At 35.6% G+C, this 13649-nt stretch overlaps 1 protein-coding gene across 5 annotated transcripts in view; it reads left to right on the forward strand.

Moving 5' to 3' along the window:
- The window catches only part of HIVEP1 (HIVEP zinc finger 1), a 149395-nt gene that overhangs the window by 40733 nt on the left and 95013 nt on the right, over window positions 1–13649 (forward strand). The gene's annotated exons all lie outside the window — the stretch shown is intronic.

Here is a 13649-nt window from a genome sequence, read left to right on the forward strand (position 1 = left end):
TATGCCCATCACCCCACCCCCAAATCTTACCTTTTTTATTTTTTTTTTTAGTAATCAAGATTCTACTTGTGAGTCACAGGGTATTTAAAAATATGCACAATCTGTTGTTAATGGTACCTGGATACATTCTCTATTTGAAAATTCAATATTTAAGGGTGAATACAGAATATTTGTTTTAAAAATACCTTTCCAGTTTAGTTAAAGAACCATAGGGGGTAAAACCACATTGTCTCCTTTTTAGTGTTATATAAAAATTATTCAGTCTTTGTGAAACTGAGACACAGGCTTGTTTTGTGATGCTTTCTTTCCAGTTACTGGCTCACTTTTGAGCAAAATGGTGAAGCTGTTCTTTCTGCTTGGGGACATTTTTGTATTATTTTCCCTTCACTGCTCTGCACAATTCCAACCAAAATCAAGCCTCAGAGCGTTTATGTGGTATCTGCTGAGCACACTCGCTGCCTAAGGCATTTTAATATGATGTTAGTAAAAGAAAATATTGAGATAGCTATTCACTGGGCATTACGAGATTTTAGATTCCAAAGTGTAGCCAACTCTGGCTCACCAAAGGAAAATAAAAAAGGTGAGACTACAGAAAAAGGTGGATGTGGGCAGGGGGAACGGTATGAGGTGATCCTCCCAAAGCCATTTATAACCATAACATTTATTATGGGGTTTGGGTTGCCAAATAACAGGAGCATCCTTGAAACATGCTCATATGTTGAAATCTTTTTGGTACACAGAGACTTGAGATTAATGACATTTCTTATGGCAGGATTCACCTGTTTTTAAGGTACAAGTAGTGATGGCAGGCCCCCTTGTGAGCAGCCTCCCTCTGCCAGGGTTCTCACCCTCTCTCTAAGATTTGGCTGCTGAGTGGGTCAGCACCTGGAGAAAGGGGATCTGAGGGGTGTTTTGGCCCCTTGGGAAGCTTGCGGGTGGAGTGTGTGAGACCTTGCACTGGGAGGGGACCATCATGCCAGTTGCTCCGCCTGATCGGATGTGTCTCTTTAAATGACTGTAGGATATTAAAGTTGAAGGAGGGCTCTTAGATATTTAAATTTTATCCAGTTTTTTGTTCACACATCAACACAAATAACCAAAGATATTTTTCTGTCTGCTTGCTCAGATAATACATGCTATTTCTTTGTAAAAAGAAAGATGGAGGGATGATTTACAGATGACTCAAACTTATTTCAAAACAAATTAAATTTGTGGATTTTCACTAATAAGCTTATATTTTCATGGCACATTTGAGTAGTTTTATTAAACAAACTTCCTTTTTCTAGTATGCTCTATTTTGGATTTCAACAACTTTTATTATGTAATGAGGGAATATTTCTTTTGTGAAATTTTGCTTCCTTTTTGATGTAACTGTTAGAATTTGATGAACTGGTTTGTAACATTAAAAGGAGGATGAAAAATTACAAGATACTCACCGAGTGAATGTCACTTTCTGGGGTGTTGCTGGCAGTGATGTGGGCTCTCTGGAGCGTGTATATCCAGAGGTGCTCAGAGTCTGCCCCTGTTGCTCCTAGGAAAGTCGAAGTCTCCTATCTGATCAACTGTGTCCATGACTCTCTAACCTGTTCTTACACTGACACCATTACCTGCTCTAAACCCCAGGGCACCTACTCCACCAGCCCAGTGGAAACAAGCCTGTATTAGGAAACCGCGACTGGGTTTAGAATTGGGACTTTCCCACATACTCTGTTTGCCAGATAAGACTTAGCATCCTCATCTGTAAATCATGAGAGTTCACGTCTGCCACACATAGGCACTGTAAAGATGCATAGAAGGGGCAAGCTGGGCAACTCCTACCCTCTCCTCAAGAGTCATAAACAGCTTTCTTTGCTTTCAAGATCAGCTGTTCCTCCTGGCAGTTAGCTCCTATCAGGCCCCTCTGGCCAGTCTCACTGCAGGTGCCCTCGCTTTCCAGCCCTTGGCCTGGTGGACCATTTGCTCATCCTGAGTAGGCTATTCCTGCTTCCCAATCTTTGCTCCTGCTTTTTTGGGGTCTTAATCTCCACCTACTGAAGTGTTCTATTGATGAAGGTAGAATGGCGGGAGATGGTATCTGGGAGCCACAGGCCGGGCACTGTGCATGCTCATTGCTACTGGGTTGGCAGTTGCTTCCAGGCCTGTTCAGCGGACGCTGTGTGCATGTGTATAGCACACACACAAGTCATATATATAAATACGTGTCAGGACGACAGGGTTTTTACTTCATCTCTTGGATCTTACACTTCTATCTCCTTTCTCTCACAGTGAGAATGCTTGTTCTCATTGACTCCTGGAATGTCAGAATTATTTACTGGCTCCATCCCATATATACAAAGCAGTTCAGAATAACAGTGCCAGCACCACTGCCACCATTTTTCTTATGTCCTTAGGGTATGTCCCACGAGGATAGAGGATTAATGTATTTACTGTCAGTTCTTCTCTGTGTGCTTATGCTAGTACCTAATACGAAGTTCATTTGTCACATTTTATTTTTTAGTTTTAGGAGTTGTTTTTGTTTAAAATTTTTGTTTTACAACCACAGGAAATATTTACATGTTTCCAAAGTAGCATCCAGAAAACAAGATACTGTCAAAAAAGTCCATCTTCTATCTCTGTCTCCTCCCCCAATAAGTAACCGTTTAAGAATATTATGTTTTATCTTTCCATTTTTGCCTTTACTATATGTGTGTATATACATACTGTATAAATGTAAATACTATATAATTTGTATATATTATTATTTCACCCAAAGCAAATACTATGTAATATATAGGTAAATATAAATAATGTAGATTAGGTATCTGTGTATATTGATCTACACTTTGTTTCTAAAAGAAACTAGTTATACTTTACATGTTAACATGTAGTCTAACCATGTTTTTTTTTTTTTTCTGGGGAAGGGAGGTGGTGGAGAGTGTGGTGCATGAATGGGTATTGCTAAAATTACTTTATTAGGTGGACTGAAGTTTTTATTTGTTTTTGTTTATTTTTATATAAATCTTCATCAACTCTTATTCAGTGTGCTTTTTACTTTTAGTTAGCTTCTCTTTCCATATTTACACTTGTCCATAATTACACTTCAGCAGTCTTGGGAGAGAACGTCTGTGGCTTTCTGAAAAATTATTCTTTTATATAAACTTGCCCAGATGAGTTAGGAGGAACTGTTCTTACCAGTTTCAAAATGAGTTCAAATACAGTGTTTGGGGGACTTTCCAACTGAGGATAGCATGTCGTGGTGTGTGGTTAGCCAGTACAAATGTAAGAGGCTGCAACAGCTGTTGCTAACTTGTGAAACATGCCTTTAATTTTAAAGCAGTCTTTGGAAATTCTGCTTCCATTTGTACATGGCTTTAGATGAATAAAGACATGCCAGAATCAAGACCATGGTATATACATACAGGCAGATTATGAATGTATTGAGTTCTTTTACTTTACATTATATTTATTTCACAAGGACACACATCTAAATAATGAAATACATCTTACTGGAACCACCCAAAGTAAGCCACGTAGAGGGCCACCTAGAGATAGCTTTGTGGAGCATGATGGAATATCTGAGGGTTTTTATTAGTACATTTTAACTTTCTTAAAAATCATTTTAAAAATTAGTGTTCTAAATATACCTGCAGTAGTACATGAAACTGTGACAACAGTGTCTGAACCTTATGTGTGTAAAGTTATTTGGTCAGTTTGAAAAATTTGTAGTATTTGTGAAGAAATCCATCAGAACTAACATACATTGAGTATCTACTCTGTATCTGATATATTCTGTAGCTTATCTCTTTCAGGAATATCTTATGAGGCAGATAGCACTATTAATTTAGTTTTTTGTTATGAAAGAGGCTGAGATTTGGAGAGGTTGGAGTCTCTTGCCTTGTATCATGTACCTAGTAAATGGCCAAACCAGGAATTGAGCCTCAGTTTGTCTGAAAACAAATCCTTACTATTCCCAGTGTACCTTATTCTCTCAATTTACTTTCTTTTCTTGTCTTAAAATGAAGACTAAGGATCTAATTTCACCAGATTAAGACTAGGTAACCACTTGCAAACTAGAACTTTTAATTGATAAAACAATCATTCCTAAGCTTTAAAAATGTAGGCTAAAATGATTAGGAAATGTGGTCTTTTGGAGACTTGTAGAAAATGCTCAGAAAGTAATTTCCAGGGGTTGGGAAGGGATTCTCATCATAACAATTTTTAAAATAAATTGATTTTCATTATTGGAAAGCTGTATAGTTCCTGTAATTGGAATATTTGCCTTTACATGTCACAGTTGTAATTTTCTTCCAGATCGGAAGACTTTCTGTGCAGCTGCTTTAATTTACTTCTGTTTTGGGGAAAATATAACACACGTGTCCATAGTTTATGGTGTTTCATTATAAAGATTTGCAGTCAATAAGGTATAAAATTATTATAAATATTTCCCAATATGCTATTTGTGTGTGTGTGTGTGTGTGTGTGTGTGTGTGTGTGTGTGTGTGTAGGGATATTTTGTGGCATATATAGTCAAATTTTATTTGCTGCTCTTTAAACATTGAGATGTCCTGACTATCAATTTGTGGTTTGTTTAAAAGAAGAGTGGGATTTTTTTCTAGTCAAATTAGAAGATACAGCTTACCAAAGATAAAAATAAAAGAAGCACTATAGAAATGTATTAAAAGCCATGAAAAAAAGATTATTATAAGAAAAAAACATTAATTATAAATTAAAATGTTAGGATATAACAAAAAAAAAACCATAAATAGGTACCTGTGAGTCTTAAAGGGGCAAGAAACTAATAGAAATATTCTGAGGCCCTGTGGGGATGGTATGGGAGTTCTGAGTCTACAGCCCTTGGTAAGGGCAGAATTGATTCCATGTCTTGACTGAAACCAAAGTGATGGTGGGGTGGGAGGATGCTGTGTGGAGGGTTACGTACTGCTTAAGCCAAGATATATTTGGAAAGGAAAGAAAACATTAATTTTCCTTTTCCAATCATATCAAGCCCCCTCCCTTACAAAACAGAAAATGACATGAGAACACTAGAGATAAACCCGCCAAGATTTGTTAATGCTGGCTTTCAGCTCTTTTCCAGAATAGATAGGATGAACGTCTTGGTACATAATGTATGTTGTATTTAAGGTCACTATTTTTTTCAATAAAGAATAACACAAATAGGATAACAGAAAGGGAATGTACATTTCATCCTTCTCCATGTGGAAATATGAGCTATAACTTGTTAGTATCAGAAAAATAGGTTATCTTTCCCTTCTCCATTTCAGATAGTCTGTCATATTTGAAAGCTAATAGCTCTCAGGCTCTTATAGCCCATAACTCTCAGCAACATATAAAAATGCCTGCTCTGTGTTTATTTAATCTGTCAATTATAATGCCAACTTGAGATATTTGGGATTATTATATTTGGTTCACTCATTTGCCTGATGACTATGCAAATAATTGGATTGATACCAAGGTTTATGCGGTGAAAACTATGATATGAGAAACAGTATGTAGTCCATTTTTCTATCTTCCTCCATAGGTAGATTTGCAAGAAAGCATATACTATATGTTCGTTGCAGAAAATTTGGAAGTTCCACATACAGAAGTTGTAGTCACTCATAACTGTACCATCCAGAAATAACTATTATTAACAATTTGATATGTTTCATTTATATATATACATATGGATATATGCACATACCTACATATGTATGTAGACTATATACACATGCACATTTACTCACATATATGTATGAATATATAACTACACATACATGAATTTTAAAACAGTTGGCATCATACAGTATATATTTTGAGATGCTCCCCTTAATATTATCTGTTACTAGTATTTCTCAATGTCATTAAAATTCCCTATGGACCATCAGTTTCAAATGACTGCATAATTGTATCACATGACTTCATTATAACTAACTTTTTTTTTGCAGTTCTAAGTTTAGTTTTTGTTTTATTTGGTTATGGTGAAACCTCTTTTTTCACTTTTCTGATTAACATACATGATTGCATGACATCACATATTCCATGTTGTGCTTCTTGCTCATTAAAAAGCCTGAGCATTTGAGTATCTAATTCAGTGTTGTGATACTCATTTGTGTGTTTATCCTGAAATATTTCAAAGGAAAAAAATTCTCTAAATGTTACATACCCATTTTAGAAAGTTGCTTTGTTAGCTTCAGTTTGATCTACTTTCATTCAGTTCCTCATGAGATGTAGATTTCTTCTTGTGAGGTAATCAGACTTCTGTGTAGAACAAGATGGAGAGCTTACTACCTTGTAGGAAAGTATAATACCAAGTAATTACTAAATTATTATAGAATAATACTTGATTACAACCTAAAGTTATAGTATGTTTTTAGAATATATACTTGAGTAATCTAGATGGGAAAGAAAATTCTTCAGTTAAAATCATTATTTTGTTATCTTTTGTTGTTTCCGTTTAAAATAGAAAACTTCAATGTCTTATCTGAGGAGCTGTCACACACCAGAGGCTACAGTATGGACATTATATATTTTTCTCTCACCGATACCCGGTTTAGAGAGGAATTCTTAATTCCTTTTGGTTGGATATTTGATTTCTGAGCTGGAATTTTTTTCTAAGCCAGCGAATTTCAGGGTACAAATTGAGTTATTTCTGCCAGCGTTCTGGATTTGAAGGATGAGATTTCATCGCTATGATTAAAAGAGCCTTTCCCTGCTCACAAAGCAAGTTAAACAAAATCAGCAAAATGATGGAGATAAATGGGCTTGGTCCATAAAGCTCAAGACAAGGGTTCTATTAAGCTAACACTGTTACAAAGTGAGTACAGTGAGATATGGAAGGATAGCGTGCATCATTTTGGGGAACTGTACTATATGTAATATTCATGGAAAAGATGAGCTGTTATTTGCTCCTTTTATTTTACACGCGCTTGCTCAGCAACTTAGCAGAAATCTTATGTTGGACTAAATGGCTCAAGGCAGTTTTTCTAGGGGCCCTAGATTTATCCTTGATCTGGCAAAAGGTTGGAATAGAGAAACTGAGATTAAAAAAAAAAAAAAGATTAGTTAATGAAGAACCAGAAGTGAAGGGTCCAGAGCAGAAAATAAGTTTAAATGTCTTTGGCATTTATTTGGAGGTGAAATAGGATCAATAAATTACTCATGAGTTACTGGGTGATGTGAGGTTTGAAGATGAAGGAAGTATCTTGAATTTACTTATTGTGTGTATAGAGCCTTAGACTAAGGTAGTGTGATGTTCTTAAAGAAAAGTGGAAAGGTTAATAATAATGACCTGTGTTTCCTTCAGTTGAATTCATAGCAGTTGCTACATTTGCCTTATCTCTTTATATGTACTTTTCTGTTCATTTGTTTGTTGTACATTTGAAAGTATATTAATCAATTTTTGTAAGTTGAATTTGAATATGGCCACTTTACTTAATTCTTATTCATTCTTATCATTTCAGTTGATTTTGGGGGCATTTGTCTAATTAGATTATATCAGCTGCAAATAAAATGATTTTGTTTCTTCTTTTACAATTTTTATGCATCTTTAAAATTTTTTCCTATTTTATTACATTGTCCAGGACTCTAGTGAAGTGTTAAATAGTATCACTGGTAAAATCCTGACTTTAATGGGAATACTTTTGGTAGTTTACAGCTAAATACATGTTAACTTCTCATAGACATTTTTTACATATTTTTTGGCAAGTATTCTAATCATAATTTTCTGAGTATTTTACCAATAATGGTATGGTTTTTTTTTTCTTGGAAACAGAGTCTTGCTCTGTTACCCAGGCTAGAGTGCAGTGGCATGATCTTGGCTCACTGCAATTTCTACCTCCTGAGCTGAAGCAGTTCTCCCACCTCAGCCTCATGAGTAGCTGGGACTGCAGGTATATGCTACCACACCTGGCTAATTTTTTAATCTTTTTTGGTAGAGATAGGGTTTCACCATGTTGCCCAGTCTGGGTATAGAATTTTTATCAGTGTTTTGGTTTAATATGTGTGTATAGTGAATTGTAGGCATAGGTTTTTCTTATGACAAGCTAACCTTATATTCTTGAGCTCTAACTTGGTGATGTTTTAATTTTTTTATATACTTGAGTACTACTATATTTTAAATAAATTAATGATATGGATGCTGTTGTGCCTAATGAAATAGGGATGCATTTAAAAGTATTGCCTATATTTTTATTGTTGATATATTTGCTAAATTAACAGATAGTTAAAAATAAAACTATCACCTGGAGGATTATAGAATTCTTTGTTGAAAAGAAGTCCTCATGCTTGCAATGGTTGACAGTCAGTAATCTAGATACTTAAAAAAAACATCTTTTCCTCCTCATCCCTTTTCTGGTAGTTTTGTATATGGGTATACGGTCTAGAGATGATATTAATCTGCAGATTCTGCAATCCCAGAAATAAGAGGAAATTGAAGAAGTTATCTTCATTGTTCTGTTTCTGTTATCAGAGACTTTCAAGGATAATGACTGTGTTATAATCTCATGAAGTAACTCATTCTAAAGCTTCACCATTCATTCATATCTCCTAACTTAGATGTTCTGGGGTATTCTAGTTAGTAGTGTCTTCTGGTATGCTCAGGATTGGTTAAGATGCTTCTTTATTGAATATTTGATACTATAACTCTTTCTAAGTAGATTAGAATGATACATATAAAATTTAATAATTCTTTGGACAATGGGAGGGGAGTTGGTAGAATCCTTTCTAGTAATCAGTAATCATACAGTAATTGTAAAATGTGAAGAATATTAGTCCCTAAGGCCAGCATGTTGAGTTGTCACATCTCTTTAGTGTGAGGAGGAAGGGATCTAGGTAATCAGATTGGTTCTGATTGTTTCAAACCAAAATGCTGCTGTCATGTTAAGGGGGCTTTGGTCTGAGAGTGTTTGTCAGTGTCAGTACTGCCAGTGATTTGCAAGTGATTTGGAAAATGTGTAAAATTTATATATACTACATTTATAAAGTGCTTAGTGGTAATTCTGAAAATGTTAGTGTTTTGAAAATAGCATTCACCCAGTCATGTGTTTAGAGAAATAGAAATAGTCAAAAGAAAGTTAAAGAAAGTAGTTGATGATGTCATTTACATTTTACTTCCACTCCCAAGTTGGCAGGCTCTTTTGAAGTTGACTCTTAAAGTCCTAGAATCATTGATCTTACAGCTGAAAGAAACCTGGAGAGCGTTGGTTCACAATATGTTTTTGTTGTTGTTATTGGAACAAATATTGTGCTAGATGTTAAGAGTTATAAAAATGAAAAAAATATGGCTCTTGCCCTTAAAGTCTGGCCTGAAAGACAGACAACCTGAACAAATACTTTACCCTGGGGTAATAAGTTCTGGAATGGAACCTTTAGGCAGGGGGTAGATTTTCCTAGATGTGGCTCCAGCAGCTTGGGCAAGCAGCCCAGGCGCAAACAGCTCCATACTGGTGGTGGTGTTGCTGGAACCGGACTCCTGGTCTCTTGATACAAGTCATGTAGAGCTGACCTAGTAAGCTTTGCAAAAGAAAATTTTACCAAGCATGCATGTTTGCATGTGAGTATGTATGGAAGTATGTACGTATGTATTGATTTGGTACCTTACTCTGTGCAGTTAACAGCTGCTTTATGTGAGATGCATAGACATAGACATTCATATTTACTTTTTTTTTTTTTGAGACGGCATGTCACTCTGTTGATCAGGCTGGAGTGCAGTGGCACAATTTTGGCTCACTGCAACCTCTGCCTCCCAGGTTCAAGCAATTCTCCTGCCTCAGCCTCCCAAATAGCTGGGATTACAGGTGCCTGCCACTATGCCTGACTAATTTTCATATTTTTAGAAGAGATGGGGTTTCGCCATGTTGAGCAGGCTGGTCTCCAACTCTTGACCTCAAGTGATCCACCTGCCTCGGCCTCCCAAAGCGCTGGGATTATAGGCATGACCCGCTGCACCTGGCCAGCATTCATACTTTCTTATCCTACATTTTTTTGGGGGGTGAGGTACAGGGGTTGGGTGGGGATTCACACTAAACGTTTAGAACCAAAGCAATTAATAATTTGAGTAATTTTTAATGTGATTATGTCATGTCATCTGAAACCCTATACTCTAACCTTAGACCTCAGGATAAAGGTTTAGATTCTTTTCATGTTACTGTGTCCATGATCTTGCCTGCTTCTCCTGGCACATCCCTCCCGTGGTGCTCCCTGTATTGCCCCTACCTGGGGTTCTCCTCACTTACTGTGCTGTTTCTAACCACCATGCTTTGTCCTGAATCTCTTTGAGTCTTTTTCTGCTGTGGACCAAAACTTCATCCTGAGATTCACCTCTGGTCTCTCTGGGCAGCCTCCCAGAACACTCAGCTGGGATGGGTTGGGGCTGCTTGAGGTGTAGCTCCCACCGCCTCTGAGTTGCCATCCATGAAAATGCCTCATGTCTGTATGTCCCTATACTGTAGGGCACGTAACACATTGGTGGATACTTAGTAAATGTTTTGTTGAAGAATTCAAGTTTTTAAATTCCCCTTTTCATCAGATAACTAAAAAATGTGTATGCATGGCTGGGTACGGTATCTCAAGCCTGTAATCCCAGCACTTTGGGAGGCCGGGCAGGCGAATCATCTGAGGTCAGGAGTTTGAGACCAGCCTGACTAACATGGAGAAACTTAGACTCTACTAAAAATACAAAAATTAGCTGGGCATAGTGGCGGACGCCTGTAATCCCAGCTACTCGGGAGGCTGAGGCAGGAGAATTGCTTGAACCCAAGACGTGGAGGTTGCAGTGAGCTGTGATCACGCCATTGCACTCCAGCCTGGGTGACAGAGTGAGGCTTCATCTCAAAAAAATAAATAAACAAACATATGCATACATATATATATATGTATATGTATATAAATATATGTATATAAATGTGTTTAATGTTCTAATTATTCTTGTATTGTTTTCCACGTAAATATAACTGTTTTGGATTTCAGTTTATTTTTTCTTGGGAGAATAAACATGTTTTGGAGGATATTAAACCCACTGCATTTGTATCGTTCACTGGTAGTATCTTGTTCCAAGCTATTTCAGTTGGAATTCTTATTATTAGACCATCACATCATTATAAACCACTCACAGAATTTGATACTTTGATGCATCCCATGGATTAAAACATACTTTAAAATCTGACATCTATATATTAAATAGTTATTGTAATCATGATTTTGTTAATGGGGATTTATATCTGCTTTCCAATCTCTGTAGCCTTATGAAGTGTAAACTAGCCATTATATTTGCTTCTTTAAATATATATCTGGGAAATACAACTTCAGACAATTACAATATAAACTAAACCTGGTAACAATTGAATAATGAATGATAATCTATTCAGCTTTTCCCTCCTGTAGTATTATTAATAGATAGTTGGCTATTTGGTTTAAAAGTAAAAATATTTTTAAAACCTTGACTTTTCTAAATAAAGGAGAATCTGCAGAAGAAACAATGCATATTAAATACTGATTGTTTCTTGGTCGTCATAATGGATGGCCTCTCTCTCTCTGTCATTTTTTAAGAAAGCCAAATTATAGGATAGGTAATGTCTTAAAGGATTCTTATCTCAAAAACTAGGATGCCTAGATCTAAAGAGGGCTTGCTGAGATACTGGGTCGGTAAATAAAGCTCAGCAAATCATAATCATCTTTGGATTCTCAGTCATGTTATGTAAGTGGTCATACAGATGGATTTTTAACTCTGATTTTCCTAAGTTGCTTTCCTATCCATTAAATGGTTGGGAAGGTGCTGTCAGATACAGAAGAAGAAGAATGCATGACTGTGACTTTAAGAAGGAAATTAAGTAGGGAGGGAAAATGGGGATGTTGTGACTGCTGACATTTGTGGCCTCCTTTCATTTGCGTAAGAGGTGGACTGGCTTCTCTGTGGCTGCGGTTGCCATGGAGAGGTAGTGGGGGAGGACTTCCAGGAGGCAGCCCATGAGAGAGAGTCTGCCTTAGAGCTGCTCCTAAATGTGACGTGAAGGGGCAGGGAGCTCAGGTGTGCCGCGGCGGCACAGATAATGTTGATGGCTGACCTGTCATGGCTGGTAACGTGACTGTGCACATACCCCGGGTGTGACAGATATGTTTGTGCAAGTGCCTGTGGATTCCCTATGTGAAATGAAAGGATTGTAATGTTGTATGTGTTCCCACCCTTTGATGTGATTTCCTACACTTGATGTGATTTGATGAAAAGAGTTTAAACAATTAAACCAAATGTACACTCTGGTTATAAAAAGAAACTGACTAACTTCAATCGGCATGTTTGCGTATAGGTAAATGACATCAATAGCAGGGCAAATAAATTTTTGTGGGACAATACACTCAGAAAAATCTAATATGGTAGATTAAACTATAACCAGAAATGACTGTATTACTAACCTGGTATCATTAATATACAGATATTACAGAGTGGTGTAGCTGGCTAATAGAAGAAAAATGAAACAATGAAAGTTAAAAGATTTTTTCTGCATAACATGTAGAAGAAAAGCACTTGCATGTTTTGTAGGTAAAATGTTTATATCTGAAGAGATAGATTTTGAGAATTTTGATCATTATTAGTATATTTTATTGGAAGTACTTTTAAATCAAATAGAAAATTGTTAATGAGTTTGTACTATGATCATTTTATGGCTTTTGTTGACATAATTGGTAAATTGAATATGATGATTATATTTGTCTTTTGTTTTCTTGTGGATAACATTGTGGATATTGCCTTTGTTTAAAAATAAATGTGACTGGTAATTTTAACTTAAATGCCAAGCTACTGTTTAAAAAAATTTTCTAAGTAAAAATTTATTTCTCATGAGAAAATCATATCATGCATTAAATTTACCCAATATAAAGAAACTTATTTGACTTCTTTTCTGATGAAATTGGAATGAGAGCCAAATATTAATATTGTTCTATAGTAGAGTCAGAAATGGTGTAGGTGAAATAATACATTGTAAGGTTGTTAGTCATTGACTGCTTAATGCATATTACAACTTATTTAAATAATAACTAGTTGCTAATAACTACTTAATGCATATTACAACTTATTTAAATAACTAATTTAACTAAGTTAAATCCGTGAAAAAAAATGCCGAATCTTTTCTTTTTAAAAATTCAGTGTTATGTAAAATCTAGGTGATAGTATTACATAGTACCACTGAACAGATTTGTGGAATGTACAAATTTCTTACGGCATTTACTTGGAAAGTATTATATTAAGTTAAAGTACTTCAGAAATTAATAAATATTGGAGATTACATATATAAAACTATTCCTTTAATGATAATCTTATTTGGCGTCCTAAAAACTGCTTCTTTTTTTATTTGGAATATTGTATATTAAGACTAAATTTCTTTACTTTTTGGGTATGATATTTAAATGCATAAACATTTATGAGTTATTAGGTATAGATATTGATGAAATTAAACATTTCATTATTTTTCTTAATTTTAAAATTAATTCTAAGTTACATTTATTCAGCAAGGAAGGCAAAATTGGTTTTCTTTTTTTTCAATTATTCATGCAAGTCAAAAGGCTATGGGGAATAAAATATTTGAGTGTTTGTTAGATAATAATAAGTAATCTTTAATGAGTACCAACTACATGCTGAGTGCCACTCCAGACTTACTTGCTTTTTCTGAATCTCATGCAAC

This window comes from Aotus nancymaae, unplaced genomic scaffold (genome assembly GCF_030222135.1).
Source record: "Aotus nancymaae isolate 86718 unplaced genomic scaffold, 86718_ANA_hifiasm-v0.15.2.pri h1tg000051l, whole genome shotgun sequence".
Classification (NCBI taxonomy): Eukaryota; Metazoa; Chordata; class Mammalia; order Primates; family Aotidae; genus Aotus; species Aotus nancymaae.